The sequence below is a fragment of the Pleurodeles waltl genome, chromosome 3_1 (genome assembly GCF_031143425.1).
Source record: "Pleurodeles waltl isolate 20211129_DDA chromosome 3_1, aPleWal1.hap1.20221129, whole genome shotgun sequence".
NCBI lineage: Eukaryota > Metazoa > Chordata > Amphibia > Caudata > Salamandridae > Pleurodeles > Pleurodeles waltl.
The window spans coordinates 170,769,737-170,794,338 of NC_090440.1; positions in this window are offsets into that span (position 1 = coordinate 170,769,737).

Consider the following 24,602-nt stretch of genomic DNA (forward strand, 5'->3'; position numbering starts at 1 on the left):
GTTACTTTGACTACCAGTACTCTGCACTCAGAGGGTCCCAAATGTTGACTAAAAACAAGACTAGTTGAAAGTAATCCTTATAAGATGGTTTGTGTCATACACAGTAATGGTTGTCTAAAGAAACTGGTGATGTTTTTTTGGGAAAAAGAAGCAAGAATGACAAAGCAAGTACTTATAGCGCTAGAATAAAGTCTGTGTGCTAGGCATAATACTGAGTACATTGTTTAAATATATGGCTGACTGAAGGTCTTATTACCTTTCACTGTTTTTGTGGCCTCACCTTCATCAGTCCCAAAAGGGCCACACCCCAAACACAGGTAGTGTTCACACTAAAGAAACCTCTAATAATACAATAGAGCTCTTCACTCATGCCCAGTGATGTTTTGCCCCTATTACTTTATGTTGTGAGGGAAGGAAATAATGACTATCCAGCAATTTTTCAAACTATTTAAAAATTATCTAACAAAACAATGAAGATAACCCTTGCATTTTTATGGTGTTTCTAACTAACTGCTTTTAGTGACAGTTCTGTATACAATTATCACAACCCATTCAATTTTGTGATCAGGTTATCAGTCCTGGAAGGAGAGAAGGCTGAGTCAACCATGCCTTAATTCGAACCCACAGATCACATACGCACTTCAGTAGCAGTCAATGAAGTCACTATGTTATCTTTCCAATATTATCAGGTGATACCAGACACACCAGCAGCTAATAGAGATCCTTTGGCATTCATCCATGACAAGGTGCATGCAACCTTCACAGTAAAAGTATGGAAGTGTTATGTGTTCTCCAAATGAGTTATAGTAGCCAGCTGAGCCATATTGGCACTTTTCTAATAACAGCATAACAACATGCTGAGAAGTGGCAGGACTGTCTAATAATTATATGATATCCTTGCTGAGAACTGTTGCTATTATCAATGTGAACTGTGCCAGTCAAGAGAGAGGGCCGGCACTGTCTTCCTGAAATTATAAAAGCTCAGAGAGGAATGATCAATAAAGGGATGGCAGCCCTGCTGAGAGGTTACTGTACAATTCAACAAACGTATATTAGCCCCACAAAGAAATGTTGACACTGTGTAATTGAAGTACGTAGTACTGCTGAAAGGGGTGGTACTCTGCATGAAAGCATAACAGCCCAGCTGAGAAATTCAGCCACTTTAAAAAAAACATGTTATTGCTTTTTAAAACTATAAGCTGAGTTTCAACTACCTCAAACCAGGAAATACATTGCTTTCATGTTCCTCTCTTTTTATTCAATTTAGAGGTTCTATTGTGTAGGATCAGGGAGGATGCACCACTTCTCCTTTTCCAGCCAAATGGAAATACTATTGGGTGCTTTCCCCCTCCTTCCTGCACACTTCTCAAAAGATACTCCTAAATGCTCTCCGCTGTTAATAGACGTTTCAACATTTTTAGGGCAAATGTGGGCCATATAAACCACTTTGTCGGCCACCAAACACCCATCCATATATTTAGCCCATATTGCAATAGTGAATGCAGATTATCCCTCACACCAATAAAATGCTATGTCCCTTCTGGACAACTTTTGCTCCATATTGCAAAACATTCAATTGTATTTTGGCATATTCGAGTCTCTCCAGATACCCCAAACTGCCTAATCTATTGGCAAGTCAATTTCGGTCCTGATCACATTGGTGATATGATCCCTGAATTCTTCCAGGACATCTAGATTTAGGGGCATTCCCTGAAGATATGCTTTATGTTCCAACTTGGTGGCAACCCTGGAGCTAACTAGCATCATTTGTTTTCCTGAACCTTATTAAATGATCCCTTATAAAATAGGTTTTGTGTAAAGATTTTACTTGAACCAGTCTGAATCCCACGCTAATGCCATCTCGTGAGGATGCATGTATGCTTCCTCCCAATACCCATCACCTATTGTCCCTAACTCACTTTCCCAATGAGTTCTGAGTGCCGTGAGAGTCACTATGGGTACTGTTATGATTGTCCTTTATTCTATATTGCTTGCTTATAAAGAAATTCCTGTAATTTAAAGAGAATTCATCTTTTATCGACTGAGGGTGAATTGAGTATTTTTAGGGTCAAGGGTGCAAAACGCTCTGTCCCTATTGTTATCTCTCTACGGGTTTGTAACCACGCCTATCACTTTGGTTGGTTCGTGGGCTTGCCTTTTAAAATTCACCTGATTTTGATTAGTGAAAGGCATGCATATACGTCAAGCCTTTTCGGGTATTATGTCCTCCTCGAGCGCACCGACCAACTACTGAAAATACGCGAGGCTCCATGTTTTCCGTATGGTTTCTGGACTACTTTTTCTCTTTGTTTCGTAGGTAGCGCGATCTCGATGGGCAGTAGTCGCACGCTTTACATAACATCGCTCCTGTTACATAGATAATTGCACTTTTGCCAGTTACATGGATAATTGCACTTTTGCCGATATGTTTCACTGCAAACTAACTTCTGTTTCCGCTTGTGTGTTTGCTTTGCAGCCATCGGCTTGCTTATGTGAAACGGTTTATCTTTTCAATTTCAGTTCATGTGACAAGAAAAGTCTAGTAAGGAGTTTACAATGCTAATAGCTCTAATTCGAGCAAACGTGAGGCCCATTGGGTCCACTAGTTTATATTCTCGCTGCAGGTCTACAAATGGTTGGAGTCTCTTTGGTCCCCAAATGTCACCCAATTTTTAAAGAACTATATGGTCACATCTCCAAAACTTCTCAAGTCTCCAAATATTTCTGAATCCCACAAAGACGTCCCTAGTGTATGTCTCCCTGCCATTCTATTTTCTTGTGGCCTCTTGCCAGGCTCTTACTATAGTTGTAGTGCATTGTGGCCATTTTCTCTAAAGTGTTTTCTGTAGAGGATATCCTGTGGGCCCCAGTAGCCTTCTGTCTGCCATTGGTACAACACCCGGTAAGGTGGTGCTATACTCTCAACCCTTTTAAAGTATATATAAGGTACCAGACATAGAGTGTGCTGGAGAACATATGGAAATCTAGGGAGGGCCATATATTTTGTAAAGTGCTATTCTGCCTAGCAGGGAAAGGGGGAACCTCCTCCATGTCTGCTTTGTATTTAGTTAAAAAGGTATCATATTCTTGGCAGTGAAGATCTCTTTTTCTTGGGTCAAATATATTCGAAAATAATCAGTCTTCCACGGATGTCTCGAGTGGACCCCTATTTTTTTGGTAGGTGATGATTACATGAGACGGAGTAGTACTGTATGGATTTGGACCAATTATTACAGAGGCCCGAATTTACCCCGTAGTTGTTTTTGTTTTCTGCAATATTCTACGAACCCGTACTTCAGGTTTTGTCAGGTACAGGAACATATCATCCACATATATCGAGATCAGATTACTCCATTTGTGGCTCCATCTCAAGCTTTTGGTCACAGCATCCTTTCTGATCCAGTATGCCACTGGCTTAATGATCAGGGCAATAAGGGGCATCCCTGCCTAGAGTACCTACCTTTGTGTTGTCATTTTTGTCACTGCCTGCATTAGAAGTGCTGGTTATTTGTCATTAAAAGCATGGCGTTCCTGTCTAATTTGTATATGACAGCTAGGCTGACAAGTGCTTTTGTCCAATAAATGTCTGGCAGCCCTGCTACATTGTATTTTTGCTTTTGTCAAACAATAAATGGCAGCTTTTCTGACAGGCATTGGCACTGTTATTATGTGAATAGCAGCCAAGCTAAGAAGAAGTTTTGTGGTTTTGCAATAAATACATGGAAGCCTTAGAATCCCTTAGAGTCCATCCATAAAAAATATAGCAGCTCTGCTTCGCTAGCCTTGCTGAGAAGTGCTGGTACTGACCAGGAAAAGTATAGTTCCCTGCAGAATCTGCTGGTGCTGTCCAATGGAAGCACACTGGTCATGCTGAGAAACACTGGTTCGTTCACATAAGGGTTATCGAAACTCCCCTGTGTAACGTTAGTGCTACCTATGAAAAACATAGCAACCATGCTAATAAGTATTAGTGCTGCTGAAAAGGGCCATTGCAGCCCGGCATTAAATATCACTCCTGTCCAATGCGTTTATGGTGGTCCTGTGGCGAAGGCTTCCGTGCTTGGAAGTGCAGTAACATATCTGAGAAATGTACGCATTGTGAAATATATGTACAGCAGCCCTTCTAGTGAGTGCTGGTATTGTCCAATAAATGTATGGAAACTCTGAAGAGAAATGTTGGTACTGCCATAGGGAGGTAACGTGGGCCTTTTGAGAAGTCCTGATACTGACACGGTGGTGGTATGATTAATTTCTTACATGCATTTCACCTAAACAGCCCATCCGCTGTTTCGTTCCAAGATACCCAGGCTACTGCTCCCGACACCATCTTCTGTGATGGCAAGGTCCCAGAATATATTTTCTATTTGTTTTCCATTTCCAGCAGTAACCAAATAGCAAGAGACCGAGTGATCTAATGCAGGTATGCTGCACAAGAGGGAACTCAAACCAGGCCCAAGACATGTGTGCCTGTCCAAAGAAAGGCATGAAGCTGCTGAAAGTGCTACCCTGAGGGTATGCGAAGAAGAGGGCTAGTTTTTTCCAGGGATAATTATGACTTTTTGCCTAACAAGAATCACAGAGAAAAGCAGCACTACAGGACAGAGCAGCAGGCTGAACCAATCAGTGGCAATTCTACGTAATCAGGGTCCAGCTCCTGCGACTGGCCAGCACCACCATTTTCGGACACACATTTCCCTTTAGCCTCCCAAAGGAACACAGCTTTCTTGTCTACCTGTACTGCTGTTAGCTGACCCACCAAGGCCTCCCTTGCAGGAACCAGGTAGAACCGGTGAAGCCCTGCCTGACTGTGAACGGCGTCTACCCCATGTCTGTATTCTGAATTGTGTCTCCCAGCTGTGAATGTGCATCCCTGTCTATGTGCCCATGAATTTAGAGCTACCTTTAAAAGCCAGGTCGTTTCTGCTCGTGGTTTTTGTGAGACATTGGTAGATTACATTATAAGAAATTATTTAAAACCAAAACAACAAAAATCCAATCAGTATAAATGGAGAAATGCAATTAGTGGTATCTGGTCATGCTGAGTTGGAACAAAGATACAAGCTCAGGCCAACTGCGAATTGAGCACAGGCCTATCACAGGACCAAGTTTAGTCCTTGCTTTGCTTTACGAGGCTTTGCTTCGTCTGGCATCAGTTCTGATGAAGTTCTGCTGAGAGGCTTTGTATCTCTCTGTGTCAGTTCGAATGAGCTGCACAGTGAGGCTTTGCGGGGCCATGCATCGCTCTAATGAAGCTGGCAGCAGTACATCAAGCTTTCTGGGGGTTTGTGTCAATCAGCATCAATCTCGATGAGGCTGGCAACTGTGTGGTGAGGCTTTGTGGTGCTTTGAATCAATCCGCATTGATTCCAATGACGTTCTCAGCTGTGCCGCAAGGCTTTTGCAGTTGCAGGGAGCCTCTGGAACGTGTTGTGTCCCTATAGCTCAGAACAAAAGGTCAGTCAGCTGACCCTTGGAGTCGCTCAACATGGGATGAAGAGAGCAGGTACAGTTTGCTTTCTTAGACAGCAGGGCAGGCCTCAGTCAGCAGAGCAATGATCTGGTAGCATGGCATACTTTCCTCTGTAGTATCCACAGGTCCAGGAGTGTACAGAAGAGTAAGGGAAGGGTCCTATTTTAATACCTGGTGTCTCTTTGAAGTGGAAGAAGCTTCTGAAGTTTTCCCCTTATAGATGTGTCTAGTATTTCTGTCTTTCCCCTGCCCTATCTCAGAGTTCTGGGGTGGCAAACACTAGTAAGAAATGCTTTATTAGTGGGGCAGTGCCTTTGAAGTGCAGGTGTGGTAGATGACAGCCCCCTCCCATCTATGAGGATAGCCCATCTTGCCAAACTCCAGTCCCCCCCTTTTGTAGTACTGTCTGGGAAGAATATACAAAGGCCAACTACCCTTAGACATGTGATCCAGGGTACAGGTTTCAGGCACCAAATTATTAGGACAAGAAAAAGCCCACTCTCTAAAAAAGTGGCATTTTCAGAATTGTAACTTAAAATTCAACTTTATCATTAAAGAGGGTTTTGAATTACAATTATTTAGAGACCAAACTCAACAGTCCTACCTATTTCCAATCAAAAGTTATAACTTATTAGAGGACCACGGCTTCGGTTGCAGGCGGCGTCACAGGATTCGTCAGCGGCATCAGTCCAGAGTTATCCAAGGTAGGTTTACTTGTATTTTCTTGGTTTTTCCACCAGCTTCTCCATTTAAGGGCCAAGGGACTGGATTAGGCACCATTTGGCAGGGCAGGAGTCTCAGCAGAGAGACCAGGTGCTGGCAGAGGAATCTGTGATGGCCCTGAGACTTCATAACAGGGGGCAAGCTTTCTGCTCAAGCAGGAATATACCACGAAGTCCAGTCTTTGTCCACTTTCACAGACAGAAGCTGCAACTGCAGGATAGTCCAACAAAGCACAGTCACAGGGGCAGCAATTCTCTTCAGCTCCTCAGTTCTTCTCCTTGGCAGAGGTTCCTCTTAAATCCAGAAGTGATTTAAAGTCTGGGGTTTTGGATCCAATACTTATACCAATTTCTGCCTTTGAAGTTACCCAACTTCAAAGAAAAGTCTCTGTTGTGTACATGATCATGCCTTGCCCAGGTCAGGCCCAGGCAAAAACCAGGGGTTTGGAGACTGCATTGTGTCAGGGTAGGCACAGCCTATTTGGGTGTAGGTGACCACTACTCCCTCCACTCTAGCCCAGATGGCTCATTGGGATATACAGGTTACACCCTAGCTCCCTTTGTGTCACTGTCTAGAGGTGATTCACAAACAGCCTAACTGTCAGTCTGACACAGACAGGGAATCCACAAACAGGCAGAGTCACAGAATGGTTTAAGCAAGAAAAGGCCCCCTTTCTAAAAGTGGTATTTTCAAACTATCAATCTAAAACCCAACTTCACTTACAGATGTATGTTTAAATTGTGAGTTCAGAGACCCCAAACTCCACTTTTCTATCTGCTCTCAAAGGGAAACTGCACTTTAAGGATATTTAAAGGTAGCCCCCCATTAACCTATGAGAGAGATAGGCCTTGCAACAGTGAATACCGAATTTGGCAGTATTTCACTGTTAGGACATGTAAAAACACACAAGTACATGTCCTCCCTTTATCATACACTGCACCGTGCCCATCCAGATACCTAGGCCCTACAGTAGGGATGCCTTACATGTACAAAAAGGGAAGGTTTGGGCTTGGCAAGTGGATACATTTGCCAGGTCGAATTGGCAGTTTAAAACTGCACACGCAGACACTGCAGTGGTGGGTCTGAGCTATGTTTACAGGGCTACCTATGTGGGTGGCACAATCAGTTCTGCAGGCCCACTAGTAGCATTTGATTTACAGGCTCTAGGCACCTCTAGTGCACTTTACTAGAGACTTACTAGTAAATCAAATATGCCAATTATGGAAAAGCCAATTACACATACAATTTCACATAGGAAGCACTTGCACTTTAGCAGTGGTCAGCAGTAAAACCTAAAAGCACACATCCAACTTTTTAAATACACCACACCCTGGCCAGTGGACTGTTTAGGGGTGACGCTTATTCATTAAAAAGGACGATTTAGGCCTGGTGAAATAATTATTTTGCCTGTTTGAAATGGCAGTTAAAAACTGCACACGCAGGCTGCAATGGCAGGCCTGAGACATTAATAAAGAGCAACTTAAGTAAGTGGTACAATACGTGCTGCAGGCCTACTAGTAGCATTTAATTTACTGGCCCAGGTACATGTAGTACCACTTTACTAGGGACCTATAAGTAAATTAAATATGGCAATTCAGTGTAAGCCTGTTTCACAATAATTAAAGAAGAGAGCAGAAGCATTTTAGCACTGGTTAGTAGTGGCGAAGTGCACGGAGTCCTAAAAGCCAACAAAAACAAGTTTATAAAACAGAAGAGTTAAGGCACATAGGGCCTGATTACAACCTTGGTGGAACGGATGACTCTTCACAAACGTGATAGGTATCCCGTCCACCGTATTACAAGTTTCATAGGATATAAAGGAACTTGTAATAAGGCTGGCAGGATATCCGAGCAATCCCCTCTGCCAAGTTTGTAATCAGGCCCAAAGTTTGGGGATGACCATGCAGCAGGGGACACGTCCAACAGCATTGGTCAAAGGTACTTAAGCATGCATCATTTGCCACAAATTTTCTAAACAGTTCCTTATGGGAGTACTCCCACTCCCCGTGTAAGGTTATGTTTTGTTTTTTCAGGTTTTGTCCAAGTCAGTGAGAATTAGCAAATTTTAAAAATAAAGTGAAAAATAGGGGACATTTTTATGTTTAACTTGATAGTACCTTGCATTAAAATTTAATAGAATGGAATATCTTGCTTTCAAAAGTCATTTGGGGTATGGTCAAGTGGACTGGCTTGGGAAGCAAAATGTCTCTGTGAGATATTTCTACTTGAACTGGCCCACTGCAGGAAAAACACTGTATGTAATTTCGCAAATGTGAATTTTGCAAACGTCACAGATTGTAAAATATTTTTAAAAATGTCACAGATTATATTGTCATAATAAAACGTTTGCATAGATCTAGCTTTGATTAATGATCTTCTGTGCTTTAAAATTCATGTTTCCTCATTTATTTCTAAACAATTATTTTGGGGAGATTTCCTAAACTTCCTATAAAGTTGTCTCAAAATCACATCAGTTTAAAAAAAAATTACTGGACCACTGTGTTTTAAAAATGCCGATTGTCTCTTAGGGCCTCATTATGAGTTTGGCAGTCCAGTGACTGCCATATTGGCGGTCCAACCTCCAACGGTCTGGAAGAGTGGACCGCCATATTACGAGTTTGGCGGTCGTACAAACAGAAGACCGCCAGTGGTCCGCTGGCACCGCCAGGAAGCACAGACCACCACGGTCACAAGGAATCACAAACAGGCCGGCGGAGACAGTGTTTCCGCCAGACCCATTACGAAGTTGCACAACTAAAATGTGACCGTGGCAGTCCAACCACCATTGTACAAGCTGGCGGTAATGGACAGTATAAAGGGAGACACTCACCTGCAGTCAGCTTTACACATCCCGGGCCGCAATGGAACCATTCACAAACATCATGCTGCTTCTGCTTGTTGAAAGACAATGAAATCAATGTCAATGTGGACACCATCAACCGTAAGTACCCACACCTACCTGTATCATTAACCTTTAAAAACAGCTTTTAGCACCAGCAAACACATCATGGGGGGTACTCCACGGGCAGCAGGTACACATTTCATACTACACACACTCACTGACATACATCAACACAGCCATGTACACACACACAATACGCACACTTTGGCCAGGACACTCACACTATACTGCAACACTACAAAAATACAGATGTCCACACATCTCAGGCACAGGGACACTGAAGGCTACACAATATTGTCACAGACACCAACAACAACACACCTAAAGCACATATACAAATACAGCTCAAACACTCATATTTCACACTGGCCAGGGACTGTCCACACATACAACACACATATCTATCGATGTGGCATGGAACACAAAAAATATCACCAGTAAACAGCCCTGCAATGGACACACACATCACAGCACAATGGAATCACAATGGCTAGCACAAAACTCAGAGAGACAAATACACCAAGAACAACATAACAACTATACCTATACAATTTGAATGGGGCCATCTGGGACACACAGGGAATGAGACTTCACAGGGAAATATATCACTTTGAACAGACCCCTTAAACAACATGTCCACTGGAAATGGCCCCTCAGTGACAAACAATACCAAAAGTTGCCATGCCCATCTAAACAATGGGGAAGGGAAAGCCAACAAAGCACATACAACTCCTACTGCATGGGACATACCTCTACAGGAACCACCTGCAAGGTGCACACACCTAAATGGACACATGCACAGGCAAATGCAAACAAAGGTAATGCAAATCAACACACTCCATGTCTGCACATACAAAACTCAAGCTGACATACATCACATGTATACATAAGCCAGAACATGGGGACAAGCCTAACACCATACATGCTCTCATTGGACCATAGCAAAAGGTGCACAATGCCATGACACCACCATTGCATTAAGACACACATACCTATACACACAACATGTACCCTTCTCTTGGGGTACAACAGCACTGCACACAAACCTCAATACTGCTAACTACAGCAACTGGAGCAGCAATCAGGCTCAAACACACACAACTGGAGTCACACAACCAAAGTCATTCTCTTGGGAGGAAGAGGAGTGGCTACTTGCAGGGTGGGCAGGGGAGGCCTTGGAGGTGGAAGGGATGGACAAGTAGCTGGGTGGGGTGCTTCTGGATCTTGGATGGGGGATGGGGAGAACAGGGCAAAGGTTAAGGTCAAACAAAAAACGTTTTTGGGATACACGAGGATGTTCATCAGAAGAGGGCCAGGATTTGAAGGTTGAAGGAGTGGTTCTAGGCTGTGTAGGTGTGTCTGAAGTTGTGGTGTCTGCGGTTTGGTTCTTGGGGTGTGTTAGAAATTGGGTCTTTCTTTGCCAGTCAGGTTACCCCTGTCCAAGCAAGGACCCTCTCTCTATTCAGGGTAAGACACTCACAATCCAAATTATCCTGTGCCCACCCTGTGGTAACTTGGCACTGAGCAGTCAGGCTTAACTTAGAAAGCAATGTGTAAAGTATTTGTGCAATAAATCATGCAATAACACAGTATAACACCACAAATATACCACACACAGTGTTTAGAAAAATATATAATATTTATCTGGATAACTGCAGGTCAAAACGATTAAGATTCAATAAGTACATGTTGAACTATCACTTAGAAAATTATATAAAGAGTCTTTAGTTCTTATAAAGCAACAAATGTCTCCTGCAAGCACAAAGTACCTGATTTATGTTCAAATTCTCCACAATGGACCGCAGAGGAGGAGTTGCGTGGAAAAAGGGGAGGTGTGCGTCAACTTTTCAGGTGCACACAGACGATGTGTCATTGAGTTCTCACGCAGGGCAGGCTTTGCATCGACTTCCAGCGCGGAGACTGGGATCCTCTTCGGGCTGTGGGGTTTTTTGTGCAGGCTGAAGTTACAGGGGCTGGGTCGATCCGTCCGTCGATGCGTGGTAATTTCTGCTCCACAGCAGGTGATGCGTTGATTCCTCTCAGGAAGTCGGGCTGCGTCATTCCGGGTCTGCTTTGCATAGATCCAGTGAGCCGTGCGTCGCTGCATTGATCCCCTCGTCAGGAAGTCTGGCTGCGTCGTTCTGGTTCGGCATGCAGTGATGTTCTCACCGTGAGGCAGGCTGTGTGTCGTTTCTTGCAGGCTGTGCATTGATTTTCACCGCACAAGGGATTCTTTTGCAGGAAAGAAGTCTTTTTGGTCCGGAGACTTCAGGGAACAGGAGGCAAGCTCCATCCAAGCCCTTGGAGAGCACTTCTCAGCACAGCCAGAAGACAGCAAGGCAGCAGGGCAACTGCAGGGCAGCAGTCCTTTGCAGAAAAGCAATCAGGTGAGTCCTTTGGGCAGCCAGGCAGTTCTTCTTGGCAGGTTCTGGTTCAGGGATTCTTCACCAGTGGTATCTTGTCCAAACGTGTCTGAGTTGGTAGGGTCAGAGCCCCTGCTTCAATGCCCAAATGTGCCTTTGAAGTGGGGGAGACTTCAAAGAGTGGCTTAAAAGTGCACAAGGTCCCCTTTCGGTTCCATCCTGTCTGCCAGGGTCCCAGTAGGAGGTGTGGTAGTCCTTTGTGTGAGGACAGGCTACCGTTCTTTGACATGTAAGTGTCAGACCCTCCCAGCCCAGGAAGACCCACTCAATATACAGATCTATGCAAGTGTGACTGAGCATCCTGTATTTGGGGTTGTCTTGTAGTGTAGCCATTTTTATGTAGCTTTTGCGCGTTTGCTTCAAGCATTAGGCCTTTGTGCACTTTGCCCTAGATGCATTTTATTCATTTGCTTAAAACATTGGGCCTCTGTGCACTTTGCTCTAGATGCATTTTATTCAGCCTCGTACTGTTATTTTTCAATAGCCAGTTCCACTGTCTTGTTTTATTTTCTTATATTACACTGTTTAGCCTACTTCAGCACCGGATTCCTCAAATAATACATTCTTGCTCACTCTGTGCTTCAGTCAAGGATACAGTCTGGTACATTGCCGATAGACGTGGTAGGAGTTTAGTCTTTGGGTTTGTAGACAATACACATTCTTACGTAGGGACGTTTGTTAGCACATCAACATATTAGTTATAAAACACTTCCTAGTCCTAATACGGGAGATTCCGACCAGGGAACCACAACTAGATGCTGACTGCCCTGTTGCAGATGCTGATCCAGATCACAGGCCTTTGCTCAGGTATGAGGGTTGATGTCCATGTCCTCCCGGGGAATCTGAAAGGCAAGCTTAGAGCTTAACATGCTGTGCTCAAAATAGAATTTAGAAGAGAGAACGTAATCTGGTAACACTATGATAGCGTTATTTCTATGTTTCACTCTCCTCGTTACTATTTCAATCCTACTGTGTTATATGGTTATGGTTATTGCGGCTCACGCCTTGTTATCTAAAATGGAGTAGTTTTATTAAATCAATCTATAAAACTTAAACTGCCTTTGTCATTTATATATGAGACCACACTTTGTATGAGAGAGCTGGCTGGGATCTGAGTGACCACGACTTCCCTGAGAAGTTCTAAGATGTCATGCACTCGGCTGCCCAATTATCCCTTCCCCTTGGGAGAGATGAGACACTGCTAGTTAGCCGGAGCAAAACCGGATTGAGGGTGACAGGGATCCTTCTTCGTCGGTCAGACTTAGTCCCACACACCAAGAACGACCCTGATACCCAAAAATCCAGTAGTCTCATTTAGGATAATTAGAGCCAACGCGACAGTCTGAGTGAATGCACAAGGGAGTTGTCAACTAAACCCAGCCAGACGTGGATTGTAAGGCACAGAAGAATTTAAGTGCAGAGAAATTGTCACTTTCTAAAAGTATAATTTCTAAAATAGTAATATTAAATCCAACTTCACCAGTCAGCATGATTTTTTATTACCATTCTGGCCATACTAAATATGACCTTGTTACTCCTTTCAGATCAGAATCTACCACTCAAACAGTGTATGAGGGTAGCCCCAATATTAACCTATGAAAGGAGCAGGCCTCACAGTAGTGTAAAAACTAATTTAGGAGTTTTACACTACCAGAACATATAAACTACACAGGTAAATGTCCTGCCTTTTATCTACATAGCACCCTGTCCTATCGGATACCTAGGGCCTGCCTTAGGGGTGACTTATATATAGAAAAGGGGAGTTAAAGGCTTGGCAAGTACTTTTAAATGCCAAGTCGAAGTGACAGTGAAACTGCACACACAGGCCTTGCAATGGCAGGCCTGAGGCATGGCTAAGAGGCTACTCATGTGAATTGCACAATCAGTGCTGTAGGCCCACTATTAGCATTTAATCTACAGGCCCTGGGCACATGTAGTGCACTTTACTGGGGACTTACAAGTAGATTAAATAAGCCAATTGGGTATAAACCAATATTACCATGTGTGAGAAAACAGGGCTGATTGCAGAGGACCCCTAACTTTTTGCCCCCATTTTCCACTTTATGCTGGTGTTTTCCTGACTCTGATGGTGCCCTGGGTACTGCTAACCAGTCCAGGGCCTGTGCTCTGTGTAAAATCAATATGCAAATTAGGCTAATTATAATTGGCTAAGTTAACCTACCTATAAGTCCCTAGTATATGGTAGGGCATGTAGGTTTAGGGACCACAGCATAGGTAGTGCACCCATAGGTGCACTGCTGAGGTGCCCAGTGTCATTTTAAAGGCAGGCCTGCCTTGCTGGCTGCTTTTAAATTAAAGTTATATGCAAATTCGACTTTGGAATTAAAAGTAGTTCCAAAGTCTTAAACTACCTTATTTTTACATATAAGTCACTCCTAAGGTGTGCCCCATGTGCCCCTAGGGCTGGGTGCCATGTAACTATAAGCAGGGACTTTATAAAAATAGTTTTATAAGCCCTGGTGAGGTAAAAACAGCCAAATTAGTTTTTCCCTCATTGTAGTAAATGGCCTTCATAGGCTAGAATGGGGAGACTTTGTTTTAAATTTTAAAGTTTCCTTAAAAGATGCATACCAAGAATTTGGTATCAAATTAATTGTTGTAATAAATCCCTCAACTTCCAGTTGTTGGATTTAATATAACTTGTTCAGGTAAAAAGTTTTAGACTTTACCTAAAAAGTTGCCAATTTCAGCCCTGCATTGTTTTTGCTGCTGTGCTCTGATTGGCCAGCCTGCAGCAGCTTAGCCAAGCTGCCTTGATGAGGTGTGAAGTGGCCTGGCTTCACACAAAGGAATGTGCTTGTGGGAGAGAATCTCCCCTCAGCAGATGGTGAGGCAGGAAGGGGGAGGGCTGCCAAACTGGTCTTCAAAGGCAGAGAAGGACATTTGGAGCAACCAGCAACACCCCCACATCCTGCAACCCCAGACAACTAGGTGCCCCCTTGATTAGATTAGGAGAGGGCAGGAGAGGGGTGTGTTTATGATTTTTAGCCACACCAGTGGGTGGGCTCAGCCAGATGTAACCTCCAAAAATCAGATTCAGCCATGTTGTATTTGTAGAGAATGTTGCCTTCTGGGATGGATTTTTGCCACACTTCCCAGGAAGTGGTCATCACAGGGGGACGACCCTGTACCTGATTGGAGAACAAGGACCCCTCTGCTTTTCACCCAGGAGCAAGGATAAAACTGGCAGACCTGCACCCACACCTCAGATCCCCACCAGATTTCAACAAGAAAAGAACTAAAGGAGAAGAAGGACTGCCCTGCTGGACCCCTGGCCTGCACCTGGAACCTGCACTCAGAAGGACTGCACCAGCTGCACACTTGGGCTTCACCACAAGAAGGACTTTGCCTGGCTTCAACTGGTTCAAGGAGGGACTCCCTGTTTGCTACAGGTGAAAAATTGCTATCCAGAGTCCCCTGCACCAACTCCTGAAGAAAGTGACCAGCTGACCACTGTCCAGTGGCCAAAAAGGAGTTTGTGCCAGGTGCATTCTGGGAGTGGTAGTCCACACCCCCCAAGGACCATCTCAGAACTTCTGGACCCTTGGGGTGAGCTGTGGACCCCAAAAGAACCTTAAAAGACCATCTGGGTGAAGCCCCAGAAGTTTGGAGAAGATTTGAGAATTTTTTTAAAAAAGCTCCATAGAGGGACCGACCCGCCGCGGAAATTCTAGCCGGCTTGCCTCAACCGCGACCCGGCCTGATTTGGTGGTTCGTCCCGGTAAAGAAAAATCTCAGAAAAAGAGACTAAGTCCGAAGGTAAAAAGTTGACCGGGACCTCCCAGCCATCGTATCCGAGAAGGGCTCCATGGACGTCGGATCAAGATCCAGGTTTACCCCGGTCGAAGGATTTTCACCTCGAAAAAACGACTAAGTCCGAAGGTAAAAATCTCCACTGAGGAATCCAGCATCGCGTATCCGGAGAAGGGCTCCAGGAGGTCGGATAGGACTGGCAGGTTCGTCCCGCTGAAGAAAATCTTCAAAATAAAGACTAAGTCAGAAGGTAACTTTTTAACCGAGGCCTCCCGCGACCTGTAGCCGAGCAGGGCTCCATCGCGGTCGGCCTGAAAGTTTGACTTTGCCCCGGTCGAGGTGCAACCAGATGACCCGATTGGCGCTTTTTGTTTCTAAGCGCTAGAAAAATAATAATTCTTTAAAAATTCATATCTCCGGTTTCCTTTATCCGATTGTATTCCTTTTGGTGTCATTTTAAAGATAAAAATATAAACTATTTTCATAAATTGGTTTTGGATTTTTAAACTGTTTCCTGTGTTTTATTTAATTACTGTTTTGTGATATTTGAATGCTTTACACACTGTCTCCTAAGTTAAGCCTTGACGCTCGTTGCCAAGCTACCAAGGGTGGAGCTGGGGTTAATTTACTGAGACCTAACTGGACCTAAGTGGAGGTTAGTGGCTTGTTGCTAGGTGTAGGTACCTACCTGCCCTTACCAATAACCCATTTTCCAACATTTTTGGTGGCAGCGGTGGGATCCTGTACTTGTGTTCAGTATCACGTTACAGTTTTAAGTAAAACAAATTAAAAATCCTTTAAATTGTCTTAGAGCAAAAATTGTTTAAAAAAAAAAAAAAAAAAGAAATTTAACTTTTTTAAAATTTTTAAATTTGGATTAATTTCTATTATTGAATTTTTGTAATTTTTCGAAATTATTGTTTCCAATTTTTGCAAAAAGTTTTTGTTGACACAAAACTAGGGAACCATGGAGTTTGATCTGGCTAGCCTACCCACACTGACAGTAGTCCAGTTTAGGGGGTTGTGTACTGAAAGAGGGTTGCCTGCAACCACTGACCTCAGGAAGCAAGTCCTGATCAAATCCCTGACAGCATGGGCTGAGGCCCAAGAGGTAGACCTAGGGGAAGCTCCAAAGGAGGAAGAAACAGGGGAGGGTGCTAGCTCTAACCACTCAGGGGAGGGAGGGCATCTGAGCCTAAGTGAGGATGAGGAAGAACGGTCCTCAGTACATACAGTCACTAGGGGCAGACCCAAAGCTAGTGGTGGGAAGGGGGTCCTTTCAGGAGGAGAGAACCCATCCATCAGGGAAAGAGAGCTGGAGGCCCAGCTAGCATATATAGCTTTGGAAGCAGACAAGCTGGCCCTAGAAAAGAAAAAGTGGGCAAACAAGGAGAAAAGAGATGGTGGCAGCGATAAAGAAGCTGAGGTGTCCATGGGTGGGGGAGTTTGCCCCAGATTACCCAAGGGGGTGGTTCCTGCTTATGTAGAGGGGGGTGATATAGACAAGTGGTTGGAGGCCTTTGAGAGGGCACTCCAAATGAGAAGGGTTAGGCCTCAATACTGGGGTTCCCTTTTGTGGGAGTTGGTCCCCAACTCAGGGAGGGATAGGCTTCTGACCTTAAGGGGGGAGGAGGCAGATTCATACCCTAGTATGAAGAGGTGCTTAGCCAAGAAGTTTGGTCTGACCCCAGAGCAGTATAGAATGAAGTTCAGGGACACCCAGAAGGTCAGTACCCAGTCTTGGGTTGACTTTGTAGACACCTCACTAAAGGCACTGGAGGGCTGGATTGTTGGTAACAAAGTAAATACTTATGAGGGGTTATACAATCTGATCATGAGAGAGCACATCTTGACCAATTGTACCCAAGAAAGGTTACGCCAGCATCTAGTGGACTCTAAGCAGACCAACCCTAGAGAGCTAGGGGAGGCAGCTGATGAGTGGTTGAGAACCAGGGTGGTTGTCAAGTCCCAGGGGGGAGACTCCAAGAAGGGGGGGGCAGGTCCCCAAAAACCTAAGGAGGGAGGTGGTAAGCCCACCACAGAGACTCCCTCTGTACCCCAGAACCCTAAGAAGGAGGAGAGTAAATCCCACTCCCACTCTGACAAGCAAAGACAGGGAGACCCAGGGTTAAAAAAGCTCTTGGACAGTAGGGCTTGCTTTGACTGTCAGCAGACAGGTCACTTCAGAGGAGATGCAACCTGTCCAAAGAAGGTGGTTAGCACTGGGCTGTCCAGTGTAGCCATGGAGGAGGACTCCTCAGATGATGAAGTCCTCCTAGCATTGAGCTGGGAGACAGGACCAGATGGTAAGCTGGTGATCCCTGAGGGTGGAAGTAGGCACTTCCACCCCATTCAGGTGAATGGGATCCCTACCACTGGCCTGAGAGACACCTGTGCCAGTCACACTATAGTGAGTGACCGGTTAGTGACCCCAGACATGTATGTCCCAGGAGAGACAAGGAAAGTCAGGATAGCCACAGGGGTGGTCACCACGAAACCTGTAGCCATAGTGCCCCTAGAGAGGGAGGGTATCCTTGACTGGTTTAGGGTGGTAGTCAGTGCTGACCTCCCCGTAGATTGTATCCTGGGAAATTACGTCCCAGAGGTGGTTCTGGTCCCAGATGGGGCGGTCGCCCAGGGCGCCCCCCCAAACCAAAGTCCTGGGGAGTCAGTCCCTACAGTTAGGAGACAGGGGTCCCCAAGAAAAGGAAAGAAGAAAAGGAAGGGTAGGCCACTCTTAAAGAGAGTTCCAGGGAGCCAAAGGCCTTCTGCCCCAGTAGGGGGGGAGCCCAGAGTTGGCACTGGTGAGGCCTCCCCTGACCCCAAGGAAGTCCTGAGTAGTCAGGCAGCTGTCCAGATGCAGGGTGTTGCCCCTGCACTGACAGATGGGAGAGTGGAAGGAGGGTGTCTGCCACAGGAGGTGGTAGCCCCCCACTCTAGACAGCAAGAGGGGTGCCAGGACCCCAAAGTTGCCCCTAAAGCAGCTCAGCCACCTGTCAGTGGAGAGCTTAGGGTGTGGTTCTGGGTACTGACAGCTGTCAGTAGCCTCTGCTGGGTGCTAGCCTTCCTGGCAGCACTGTACTTGGCCTGGGAGGCAGACCCCAGGGCCAATAGCAAAGTAGGCCCCCTGACCCTGTTGGTCATGGTGGGGTTGCTCAAGTGTTGGGTGACCTCTTTGGGTAAGCTAGGTGTTGCCCTAGCAAAGTTAGGAGTAGGGGAGGTGGGCACCTCACTACCCAAGATGGCAGAGAGAGAGGAGGAAGACCCCCCCTAGAGGGAAGTTTCAGTTTGAGATGGGTCCTTTCACTGTTGGGATGGCTTCACTACCCAGAGGGAGTGACCATGACAGGAGGATGTGAGGCAGAGTAGGCCCTGCAAAGGGACAGCCAGCTTTCTTCAGTGTCTTCCTCGCCTAACAAGCCAGGAAAACTCTCCCAGGGTTGGGCTGAGTCTCCTGGGCGTGTGGGCTGGGGGGGGCTTGTGTGAGAAAACAGGGCTGATTGCAGAGGCCCCCTAACTTTTTGCCCCCATTTTCCACTTTATGCTGGTGTTTTCCTGACTCTGATGGTGCCCTGGGTACTGCTAACCAGTCCCAGGGCCTGTGCTCTGTGTAAAATCAATATGCAAATTAGGCTAATTATAATTGGCTAAGTTAACCTACCTATAAGTCCCTAGTATATGGTAGGGCATGTAGGTTTAGGGACCACAGCATAGGTAGTGCACCCATAGGTGCACTGCTGAGGTGCCCAGTGTCATTTTAAAGGCAGGCCTGCCTTGCTGGCTGCTTTTAAATTAAAGTTATATGCAAATTCGACTTTGGAATTAAAAGTAGTTCCAAAGTCTTAAACTACCTTATTTTTACATATAAGTCACCCCTAAGGTGTGCCCTATGTGCCCCTAGGGCTGGGTGCCATGTAACTATAAGCAGGGACTTTATAAAAATAGTTTTATAAGCCCTGGTGAGGTAAAAACAGCCAAATTTGTTTTTCCCTCATTGTAGTAAATGGCCTTCATAGGCTAGAATGGGGAGACTTTGTTTTAAATTTTAAAGTCTCCTTAAAAGATGCATACCAAGAATTTGGTATCAAATTAATTGTTGTAATAAATCCCACAACTTCCAGTTGTTGGATTTAATATAACTTGTTCAGGTAAAAAGTTTTAGACTTTACCTAAAAAGTTGCCAATTTCAGCCCTGCATTGTTTTGCTGCTGTGCTCTGATTGGCCAGCCTGCAGCAGCTTAGCCAAGCTGCCTTGATGAGGTGTGAAGTGGCCTGGCTTCACACAAAGGAATGTGCTTGTGGGAGAGAATCTCCCCTCAGCAGATGGTGAGGCAGGAAGGGGGAGGGCTGCCAAACTGGTCTTCAAAGGCAGAGAAGGACATTTGGAGCAACCAGCAACACCCCCACATCCTGCAACCCCAGACAACTAGGTGCCCCCTTGATTAGATTAGGAGAGGGCAGGAGAGGGGTGTGTTTATGATTTTTAGCCACACCAGTGGGTGGGCTCAGCCAGATGTAACCTCCAAAAATCAGATTCAGCCATGTTGGATTTTTAGAGAATGTTGCCTTCTGGGATGGATTTTTGCCACACTTCCCAGGAAGTGGTCATCACAGGGGGACGACCCTGTACCTGATTGGAGAACCAGGACCCCCCTGCTTTTCACCCAGGAGCAAGGATAAAACTGGCAGACCTGCACCCACACCTCAGATCCCCACCAGATTTTAACAAGAAAAGAACTAAAGGAGAAGAAGGACTGCCCTGCTGGACCCCTGGCCTGCACCTGGAACCTGCACTCAGAAGGACTGCACCAGCTGCACACTTGGGCTTCACCACAAGAAGGACTTTGCCTGGCTTCAACTGGTTCAAGGAGGGACTCCCTGTTTGCTACAGGTGAAAAATTGCTATCCAGAGTCCCCTGCACCAACTCCTGAAGAAAGTGACCAGCTGACCACTGTCCAGTGGCCAAAAAGGAGTTTGTGCCAGGTGCATTCTGGGAGTGGTAGTCCGCACCCCCCAAGGACCATCTCAGAACTTCTGGACCCTTGGGGTGAGCTGTGGACCCCAAAAGAACCTTTAAAGACCATCTGGGTGAAGCCCCAGAAGTTTGGAGAAGATTTGAGAATTTTTGTAAAAAAGCTCCATAGAGGGACCGACCCGCCGCGGAAATTCTAGCCGGCTTGCCTCAACCGCGACCCGGCCTGATTTGGTGGTTCGTCCCGGTAAAGAAAAATCTCAGAAAAAGAGACTAAGTCCGAAGGTAAAAAGTTGACCGGGACCTCCCAGCCATCGTATCCGAGAAGGGCTTCATGGACGTCGGATCAAGATCCAGGTTTACCCCGGTCGAAGGATTTTCACCTCGAAAAAACGACTAAGTCTGAAGGTAAAAATCTCCACAGAGGAATCCAGCATCGCGTATCCGGAGAAGGGTTCCAGGAGGTCGGATAGGACTGGCAGGTTCGTCCCGCTGAAGAAAATCTTCAAAATAAAGACTAAGTCAGAAGGTAACTTTTTAACCGAGGCCTCCCGCGACCTGTAGCCGAGCAAGGCTCCATCGCGGTCGGCCTGAAAGTTTGACTTTGCCCCGGTCGAGGTGCAACCAGATGACCCGATTGGCGCTTTTTGTTTCTAAGCGCTAGAAAAATAATAATTCTTTAAAAATTCATATCTCCGGTTCCCTTTATCCGATTTTATTCGTTTTGGTGTCATTTTAAAGATAAAAATATAAACTATTTTTATAAATTGGTTTTGGATTTTTAAACTGTTTCCTGTGTTTTATTTAATTACTGTTTTGTGATATTTGAATGCTTTACACACTGTCTCCTAAGTTAAGCCTTGACGCTCGTTGCCAAGCTACCAAGGGTGGAGCTGGGGTTAATTTACTGAGACCTAACTGGACCTAAGTGGAGGTTAGTGGCTTGTTGCTAGGTGTAGGTACCTACCTGCCCTTACCAATAACCCATTTTCCAACACCATGTTTTAAGGGTGAGAGCATATGCATTTAGCACTGGTTAGCAGTGGTAAAGTGTGCAGAGTCCTAAAACCAGCAAAAACAGTGTCCAAAAAGTGAAGGGAAGGAGCCAAAAAGTTAGGGATGACCACCCTAAGGCTGTCAGGTCTAACAGGCATCAATTGGTCCTAAGAACAAAGCCTATGATTACATCTTTCCATCTGTTCAGGTTCCTTGGCATCGAGGGAGTCTGGAAGTTAGAAGAGAACCCCCCCAATTCCTCTCTCCCCAATAACTGTGACCACAAAAAATCAGCCCCTGTATGGTGAGCTCACTGCACCTGGTCCCTAGGAGGTGAATCAAGAGGCTGTTTCAACTGGGGGGGGGAGGGAGGGAGGGATATTAACATCAGTACCAGGAGGACAAGAAGCCATTAAGCAATGGAACATTATGACGGAAAAGTGCGCACAACAACATAACTCATACAATCAGTTTAATTCATATTAGTTAGACATAGATGTGGAAGTCAATGTTGAAACTAATGAAACTCAAGAGATGTTAAGGAGGTCTAAGCTCTATACCTTCCCGACCTTTAGATCAAGCAATAATGTGCTGGATCCGGTCAATACAAGACTACCTGACTTAATTAGGGGGCCTGGGATAGTTAACATGCTCCTGACAGAAAAAGGTGACTTGGAAACCCCAGTAGGAGTTCAAAGGACGTACCCTATGAAAACGTTAGATGACCCTCCTTGTGGGCCCCCGCAGCTGCAAACACTGTAACTGATATGTGGGTTGCAATCTTGAATTCGATGCAGGCAACAGTAACAGCCCTTCGGTATCACTCCAACAATAAGCTGGCTGTGACCGTTTCTGGAATTGATGGCAAACTAGAAAAATTAAACCCTTTGAGAACAAGGGCTCAAACAAACCAGCTTAATGACTTTACTATCTGTTCATGTAAGGAGGTAGTGGACAGATTAATTCAATTGCCAGCAACTCTGGAAGGAATACTGAGGGAGATCCGAATTACTCCCACAAAGGAGTATTCACAGGCCAATTTGCCATCTGTGATGCAGCCAGGAGCACTATCTGTGGGGTTTACAGAGCAAAGTCAGCCGATAGAACATGAAGGCTTCATCGGAAGAACATACACCATAGAGGAACCAGATAAAAGGACAGCTTATAAAGAAAAGCAAGAAAGTGCTACTGGTGTACTTGAAGCCTCGGCTTCCCTAATAGGTCCAAAGGAAATAGAAAGACACCCCCTCCCACAATTGAGAAAGAGGGAATGGAAACGTGTAAGAAAGGGTCAGAAGAATGCCCGTCTTGGCTACACAAGTGCCACAAAGGTAACGGCAGCATTAGCAGAGGAAGTTAACGAGGAAGGAAAGACACTAAGGTTAGTGCAAAAGCTAGATTATACCCCTTGGGAAGCCATAGCAGGACTGGTAATCAATATGTCTGAGCCAGAAGTTGTGCCCATGACAGCTCAGGCACTGCAGGTATCCTGGCCACCGTCACCTACCAAAGTGCCCCCAGAGGAAAATGGAGGCCCTATTGCTGGCCAATCTGGCCATATACCTTGGAGCCTAATGGTAGGAGGGGATGGTCCCATAACTCGGAATAGCCCCACAGCACTAAGAGGTGTGCATACGGCTCTACAGAAGTCGAGCGCTGTAAACCATCAGATACAGATCAACCTGGAGCAGGGGCACCAGCTACTTTGGCTCCCTGAATTTAAATCGTGAGGCCCTCAGGATGTACTTAACCACTCAAGTACTTTAAAATGTATAAAGGCACTTTCTGGCCTAGACTATGTGACCTCTGAAGATATCTCGGCCATACAATTCATACAAGCAAGAGGGAGTCAGCAATCAGATTCAACTTTAGTTATATCCTCGGCTCCGGATCTTCCCAACCAAATCCTGGAAAGGAAAAAGCTTTTGTAAGTTTGAAGCATTTAGGTAACTGCTTTCCAAGAAGGTAGAAATCCAAACCCGTTATTAGAGGAGCATAGCCCCAATAAGAAAAAAGACATTCCTTGGTCTGTTCTACGTACAAAGAGAAAATTAAACTCTGGAGAAACCAATAAGGGAGCTGCAGGCCAGTCTAATGTGAGAGTCCACATCTCGAAAGAAAAGGAGCACAGAAAGATTCTAATAAGACGTGATCCCAGGTTAACTGCACCTGGTTGCCCACAGCGTTATCGCATGGAATGCCCCATAAAAGTTGAATAGCAACTCAACAGACCCCATTTCCACAGGAAGAGTTGAGCATCTGCTCATGGAATGTAAAGGGTCTGCAGGTAAAAATGGAAGATCCAGCAGTTACCCAATTTCTAGGCTCATTTGATATTATAAAGATCCAAGAATCTTGGCCGTAAGCGAGTACACCCCTTATTGGGAATGAAGAATTTAATAAGCCTGCGGAGAAAACCAGCTTGTTCAGAAGGACAAAAGGTGGCCTGGTGATTTATATCAACACACATCTCCGTCAAGACTTCATAACTTTGTATGGATGAACAGCCCTTCCTGTCTGTCTGTTTGGATGATTGGGCAAAGAAAACGTGTGAGCCCCTTATTCTAATAAATATATATATATCAATCCAAAAAGTAAAACTGTTGAAGCTGATAAATTTGAGCATACTTGCTTCATCTAAAAAATTCTATTAGTCCAGCATATTGGTTAGTCTCAGGTGATTTCAAACTTAACCTATTTCATCACCCGAGTGAGGAAAATGTACAAATAGCTGGATCTGTGCCAAGTCAAAGCATGCCATAAACATGTGAGGAAAGATAAGATCACAGTGAGGTTAAGAAAGACATGTGAGCTATCTGGCTTGTTTACATTGAGTGGTCGGAATCCAGCTGATATTCCACCAGCATGGACAAGAGCCTCAGGAGCTGCAGTTTCATATCTAGACTACACGCTGGTAATTGTTCTGCTTTATAAGCACGTAAACGGGTTCAGAGTCCTTGGTCGCGAGGAGAGTGACCATAATCCCCAGATAATTAAGGTACAGGCAACTGTATGTAAGCAGGAAACAGCAGCCGCCCTTAAGGGGGAAATTGGCACTGAAAACTTAAAGTGATTGAGGTGGAGCTCTAAACAGTTAAGGCCCAAGTGGAAGAGGCAGTGGCCAACCTGGAGTGCATGGCCACCAGAAATATGAATCTGATATATGGGAGGTCATCACTAACGAAATAACAAACCAAGGCTCATCTGAGAGAGTGAATAAGGGAGCTTATTTGGGGCGATGTAATGGCATAACCATGCCACGCTCAGTACATATGTGGGTAGGCTGTTGAGGTGACTGCGTGAATTCCCAGAGGATGAAAAGTTATTAAGCAATCTCATTG